Consider the following 7,941-nt stretch of genomic DNA (forward strand, 5'->3'; position numbering starts at 1 on the left):
TAGTATATCTTATAAAGCTTTATATAACTCCGCTGGTAGTCCATCTGGCCCCCGTGTTTTCTCGTTTTTTTGTCTTCTTATGGCCTCTGTTATTTTCATCGTTATTTTTTCCTCTAACATAATCTTACAGGTTTCTGAAATTTTTGGAAGGTTATTTTCTTCCAGATATTGGATCATTCTCTCTCTTGGAATTTCTTCTATGTCATACAGTTTCTTGTAATATTCTTTATTTATCTTTTTTATTTCTTTGTTTTTAAATTGCAGGCAACCTTTTTCATCTACTAAATTGTTTATCATTTTCTTCTCTTTCTGTTTTTTAAGTTTATAAGCTAACCATCTTCCTGGTTTATTTGCATTTTCAAAAAAAATTGTTTTGCTCTTTTTATTTGCTGTGCCAATTTTTCTGAATTCAACAGATTTAGTTTGTGTTTTATTGTTTCCATTTCTCTTTTCAGAATCTTCTTTTGTGGATTCATTTTCATTTCTGATTCTAGTTTTTCAAATTTTTCTTTCAACAGTACATATTGCTGTCTTTTCTGTTTGTTTGGTTTTTTGCCATGTATGTTATAGCTATACATCTAAAGCAGTGGTGGCGAACCTATGGCATGCGTGCCAGAGGCGGCACTCAGAGCCCTTTCTGTGGGCATGCGCGCAATGCCCCGGAGATGGCAACCATCCCTCTTCAACCAGCCGTCCGCTAACTCACCGAGGTCCCACATGGCTGGATGCATCCCAGCACCCATGTGCTCACTGGCCTCTGTGAGCAGGGGCAGATGGTGTCAGACAGCAACCGCCCTGGCCCCTGCCTCACCTTGCCCTGTGACAATAGCACCCCTGCCCTGCCTCGCCTTACCTCACCTCACCCCGCAGGACAAGCCTCCTGCCCACAGCCCCTCCTGCCAGAGACCCCCTGGATCTCCCCCAACCCTGCCTGGCCCCCACAGGCATCCCTCCCTACGAGCAACATTGAGGTGATCATGCCCACCTTTGCCAAACCCACCCAATCTGCCGTGACCATCACAGCCATGCCCATCCAGTGGGCCACGCCCACCTGGCGATAAATAAGTGGGTTTTGGGTTGCCGTTTGGGCACTCGGTCTCTAAAAGGTTCGCCATCACTGCTTTAAAGTATGCTTTGGCTGTATCCCATACATTTTGTAATGTTGTATCTTCTTTTTTGTTTTCTTTGAAGAAAAACTCCATTTCTTTTTTTGCTAATTCTATAAATTCTCTTTCTTTTAATACAGATTGGTTCAAAGTCCATCTTGATTTTTTTTTGTATTCCTCTCCATGTCACTTTTAAAGGGTTGTGATCTGCCCATGTACCTGGTTCTATCTCGATTTCCTGCATATTTATCCTCAGTTCAGATGTCATCCAGCTCATATCATATTTTATTCATTGCTTGAATAAAATGTATATTGTAATTTTCCTGGATTAATTTCCCTCCAAACATCTTGTACTCCAATTTCTTCTATCATATTAAAAAAGGTCTTAGATAATCTTCTTCTTCCAGTTTTTCCTGTTTTACTACTTTTATAATCTAATATCCCATCGACTATTGCATTAAAGTCTCCTACTAAACAAATATTTTGGTACTCCATTTCTATTATTTTTGTATGGAGATTTTAATAGAATTCTTCCTGGTTATTATTTGGTGCGTAGATTACTACTAACAATGTTTGTTTTTGATGTAAGTATATTTCTACCATCACAATTCTTCCTTCTTCATCTGAATAAATCATTTTAGAATCTATTGTCTCTTTAATATATACAGCAACACCTCTCTTTTTCTGTTGTGCTGATGTTTCCCAATTTTTTGGTATTCCAACAGCTTATAAAATTGTTTTTTTATATGTGTCTCTTGCAAACAAATTATGTCTATATTTAATTTCTGTAGTTTTCTAAAAATTTTGTTTCTTTTTGATGGGGAGTTTAGTCTATTTATATTCACTGAAAAAAATCTGTTTTCTTTCTCCATTTCAATTATTTATATTTAGGTCTAGTCGATCTCATGATCCTCTGTTCTCTGGTGGTTCCTTCACCTTCTTGATCAGATTTCTCTTTCTGTTCTCCTGTTTGTATAATTACTTCTTCAATTGCTTCTTCTATTTGTTTCTGGTCTTTTCTCCCCTTTTGTCGATGTTGCACTCCTTCATCTAAGAATGCTCGATTTCTTTCATCAAAATCTTCTGCTTTCCAAACTCAATCCAAATGGGATCTTGTATTATTCCAGTTGATTAAAATCCCTTCTGGCATTAACCATCTGAAATTTATGCCTTTTGCAATCAGCTTTGTAGTTAAGAAATGATATTGTCTTCGAGTATCTCTTACTCTCTTGGGTATCTGCTTTAAGACCACAATTTCTTTATTTTTGTATTGTAATGGCCCATCTCTAACTTTTCTCAGTATTTCATCTCTTGTTGTTTTCTTTATAAATCTTACATGCACTTCTCTGGGTAGTTTGTATTTCCTTGCATAGCTTGAATTCATTCAAAATATTTCATCTATCTCCATTTGCATCTCTACTCTGTCTGCTTTCAAAGCCTCTGCCAGGAGATCAATAATTACAACGGCTATATTTTCTTCTCTGTCTTCAGGAATATTTTGAAATCTTAAGTAGTGTTCCGCTTTCTCCATTTCTAACATCGCCACCACTTCTTTAGATTTTGGTTTGCTTGTTCTATTTTTTCATTTTCTTGTATTAGTATTTCCATTTTTTGTCAATATCATCTGATTCATTTTTCATTTTCTGAATTCTTTGTTCATTTTTAACAATCATTTGATGGTGGACTTCAACTTGTGTCTTTATGTCTGAGATTTGTTTGTTTAATTTATCAAAATTACTTTTTGTCTCTTCATGATTTTTTTGTATTGATTCTTGAATTAATTTTAATGTAGTTTGCATCTCATTTTGAGCGGTGCTTATTTTCTCATGCTGCAACATTGTTTCAATAGATCCCTGAGTTGTTGGGCTAGATGTTCCAACAGAGGGTGCAGAGGAAGTCTTTTCATAAGTCTGGTGAGATTTGATGTACTCATTTTTCCAGCCAACTATCTTAGGCTAAAATCCAAACTGTAAAAGAAGCCAACTACTTTAGGCTAAATCCAGTATCTCAAGGAGAGAAAAATAAATAAAACAAGCAAAAAAAAGCCAACTATCTTAGGCTAAAATCCAGCCAAAAAGAACGAGCCAACTGCTTTAGGCCAAATCCAAATCCTCCAGTTGAGTCTCAGATGTAAAACGCTTGCTGTCTCCAAGTAATTCCTGTTTTGGTTATATCCAGAGTCAACAAATATAATTGTAGAAAGTCTTTTCACTTGTAAACTCACACAAAGGCACTTTGTTTACACCAGGTGTTGTTTCAAGGTCAAACACTTTCAGATTCTTTTATTATTTAGTGTTACTGTAGTATCTTCTTTCACCACTAGATGTCCTTGTACACTGGTTTGTCAATATCTGATTTTAAAAGATTATTACAAAATTTTTCTTTTAAAGTTCTTTATAGGTTATTTACCCTAGGAATTATATCTAAAAATTTTTTTCACCTCCTGTAGTCTTTCTTTGAATCAGTCTAAGTTCAATTTTTAAGAGTTCTTTTATATTCCTTAAAATCCTTCCCCTTTCTGAAGTTGCTTCTTTTCTTTAGGCTAGCCATACCCAATTCCCGCAACCATTCTTATACATTTTAGTCTCCAGACTGTTAATCGTTTATTTAATCAGCCCTTTCCTTATGGTTACTCCTTCTCCCCTCTTGGCAATAAAGGACAGTGTGTTGGTTGTCTGGAAGGAACTGGATCATCATCCAGACTCAAGACCCTCCTTAGATGAAGAAGAGATCAAAAGGAGGCATATCAAAAAGCAGATCCCATGTTGTCCAACTCCAGCAATGAGATTGGGGGTATTGCTAGCTCACTCTTCTGACCCTAAAGCTAAAGTTTTCTGACCCAGATCAGAAAGCCTTTTCTCTCTGCTCTCAAGAACAGTACCATTTCAAGAGAGAAAAGAAGAGAAGAGAAAAGACAGAAAAGCATATGGATGCTTGACCATGCCAAAAGCCACCTGATCTCAGCCAAGGTTACTTAAAATTAATTCAGGTTGCAGAACATTATTGTCTTATAAAGGCAATGTGGAAATTTTCTCTTAAAAACGTCTCGCTATCACACTTCACCTGATCTGTCTCCAAATTTCTTCCTTCACTGCTCCCCATCCTGAAGTATCCTTGTACAAACCTTGAGATAACTCTGGTTTTTGTTTCTGCTAAAAGACAGTTAAAAAGAAATGCATATAAATTTCGTAGACACTGCTACAGTTGGATAGAGGTAGGGGAGAAATTCAAGTGGTTTACAATTAAATTTAATTTCCCATTTTTAAGCACTACACGAATTGCATCTTCTTTTAAAATCCACATAATTTGAAAGTTGCAATGCAGTATTCCCACTTTAGAAATTTCATGAGCTGTGGAAATAAAGAAAGCAAAATGCTTTACATAATGGAGTATGGTTTGTAGACAATATGTAAGCTTGCAGAAACATGCACAGGATACATATTTAATGCACTTAAAAAAACTGTTAGCCAGGAATGGGATAACCTAAATTTATAACTGAAAACATGTACAACCATAATTAATATATTTGCAAAAAATGAACAACTGAAAAACTTGTCAATTCCTTTTATAGGATGATAAAGAGAGAAGAAAAATTCTGCCTTTTCTCAGGAGAAAAATGATGCAATATTGCAGACAAAAGAAGTTATCAGTCTGCATATATGACTGTACAGATTTAGATTACTTTGTAGTCTATCTTAATGTCTCCTAATGGTAACATTGGGCATCATCAGCATGTTTTGGAGGTTACCTTATATATGCTGATTTTACAAAATGTAGTCTATATTTTTAAATAGTCTGACATCTCCAGCAGGAGGAGGTGCAATTCATTCCTGGGCCATTCCAGGTCAAGGTTCCTTTCTGGATTCTGTCTGAAGCACGTTGTGGGACTTTGTTTATACATTATATAAGAAACCTGTTTGAGAAGCGTGATTAAAAAAATATTCTTAAATATGTACAATTTGTAGATCTGTTTCTAGTGTGTGCATGTGTGTGTATATACATAATGAAACTGAATCACACTACGTTCTTCACTGTGCTATCACAAATTCTTGGAATCAATCATGCAAATTTTTGTTAATAATTCAGTATGTTAAGGACGGAATATTTCCAAATAAAAAATTAAGTTAAGTATTAGTTAAGGCATTATTTTGTTTGTGGCAGAAGGTTTCAAAACTGAAAATCTTGGAAGTGTTCTTTTTCTTTAGCTCAACGTTAAGTGAAAGAAGTTGGTACAATACCTACTTACCATGCATCTTATATAATGAATGAAAGCTTGAACATACAGCTCTAACAAGTGTGATGTTAAACCTTAAGAAATCAACATCTTCGTAAGTATCTTCATTCAGTCATGAAAGTTTGCGTTTTATTAAGTCACTTACCAAATAAAAGTATATACTACACTTTTCCTATATAATCAGTTTTCTTTGCTAAGAAAAAAATGGGACAACACCTATGAAATGAGTAGATGAGTAGTAGCATTGCGAGACCAAAATCTTTATCTGAGAATGTCAAAAATAGATATATAAAAAAAATTGGGGGGCTTAATAAATGAAAAATACAAGTTTAATTTTGACTCTATTAGGCACTTCCAACCTACCCCATGGTAGGATTGTCTACCTATTTTCTTTTGATAAAGTACATGTGACACCATAAAATAGGACAATCTAACTGCATTTCTAAGCTGAATAGAAAAATAAATTTTCTATTCCTGTGTCCCATTTCTTTATAGCATATTATTGTGACTGTTGCCTTGTTATGTCAAAGACAATATTTTCCCTTCTCTTTTATCCACACAAAGATGAGACGTGTTGACCATTTTCATGCCTTGATATATCACAGCAGGGGCTACAGTGTACTAAAATGAACAATCACTTGACACCATTTTCACGTGGATAGACAATGGGAACCTTGAAGAAATTAATAATTGGATGACTTATCCTCGATTTTAAATGAACCAGAAAGATTTATCTTGTGAAGAATACCACAAACACCAAGGATCAATAAAAGAAAAAAAAATCCTATTCTTGGAAAAATATGCAAGTGAGATCTCTAACTATAGAATCATAGAAGTGCTCCTTTTAGTGCAACAAGTATAGCTATCTGAGTAGCAAGGAAGAAAAAACTATTGAAGAATAATTTCTCTAAGAAAATAAAAAAACCTATTTTGTGCCTTTAATGATAAGGAGAATATGCCATGAATTTTCCTTTAACTAGAAAAATTTAAAAGTAGCAGAAGTCCTTCAAAGCTTCCCCCATTTTGTTTAAAAAGAAAATGCTTCTTGTAAAGATGGAAATAAAAATCTTTTGTTATTTTTCTGGGATACTTCTGTGCCTGTTTGATTTGATTAAACCAGTTTTAGTCAATGATTTTAATAGGCCTTTTCAAACAGACATATTTGTTAAACTGAGTAAGAAAAATTAAAGTAGCCTGCTGCCTCTGTGCTATTTTCCATAGTGTGCAGATTCAAGGAAATTAAACAAGTTGCTTTCTTGATACTATATTTATTCAAAAGGCATTACCATCCATGGAAATTTTGGCAAAAAAAATACTCAGAGATAGGATGGACCAGATTAAAAGAAAGCTATTGTGGTTTAAGCCCTTTGGCTACTTCTATTTTTAACCTAATATTCTTCTAGCTTCATCCCTAGAAATCCCCACAGATGAAGAGATATCTAAACATTTATTTTAAACTCACACTGTTACCTCCTTTTCAAATGAAACAGATAATTATTATTGTATTTTGACAGTTGAAGAATCTGAAGTTTGAAAAACTAACATGATGATAAGGAGGATACAAAAAGTACTGTACAAAGAAATAACGGAATTTTACTTTAAAAAAATAATATTAAAATGATAATAGACAGTTTAATTGTTGGTTGAGAGATCATATTTGACCAGTCATAGAACTAGAGAAGAAGAATAAAACAAAGAAATGATAAATATAAATGCCATATCAAATAATCATGTAAGATATATGAAAAAAAAAAAACTTCAGAAAAATCAAGTTAGGTATCGTCTTACCAATGTATGCACTATATTTTTATTCTTTTTAGTTCAGGAATCCAGCATGTAAAATTATTTTATAACCAGAAGTAGAACAATGGAAATGAAATGACAATGAAATGTTGAAGGCAGTACTGTGACAGTTTTGCTCACCATGATTCAATGACTGTAGACAGGGGTGCCTATATGGTGTTATCCAGTGCTTTTTTTGTAAAAAAAAAAAAAAAAAGGTACCGGAACTCACACACATCATACAACCCACTTTGCCTACCCTACAAGGTTCCATCCAAAAAATGTGCCGGAACTCCGTTCTGGGCGTTCTATGAGAAAAAAAGCCCTGGTGTTATCCAAAAAATCAGGATGGTCCCTGCAATGTATGTAAAAACTGAGTGGGGCTTGGATTTCTGGAAGAATAGATAGCAACATCTCTAGGCATATTTCCCTGACATGCAACCCCTAAATTTACTCTATAAACTTTTTCTCTCAAAATTTCTTCAGGGTCGCACGCCAGAATCACAGCCAGATCTATCACAGCCCCCTCTGTCAGCTTTTCCTGCTCTTTCAATCCTCTTCTCAAGGCAGACTCCAGGTCTTTGTTTTGTAAGATATCATTCTGAACTATTTCCACAGCATCTTCTACTTTTACGAGTCTGTCCTCCATCCCTTCAGCATTTTCAGATAATTCATCCGCCCGTCCCTCTGTCAAGGGGCCAGCTGTCAAGAAGAACGGGTGTGCTGGACGTTTCTCTGGAGCGTCTGTACCCGTTCCCGACCGCCTGACAGATCCCTAGGGGTCCCTGGTTCCCTGGAGGGAGACCGGGAACAACAAGG

This window comes from Protobothrops mucrosquamatus, unplaced genomic scaffold (assembly GCF_001527695.2).
Source record: "Protobothrops mucrosquamatus isolate PMUCROS unplaced genomic scaffold, P.Mucros_1.0 scaffold3952, whole genome shotgun sequence".
Taxonomy (NCBI): Eukaryota; Metazoa; Chordata; class Lepidosauria; order Squamata; family Viperidae; genus Protobothrops; species Protobothrops mucrosquamatus.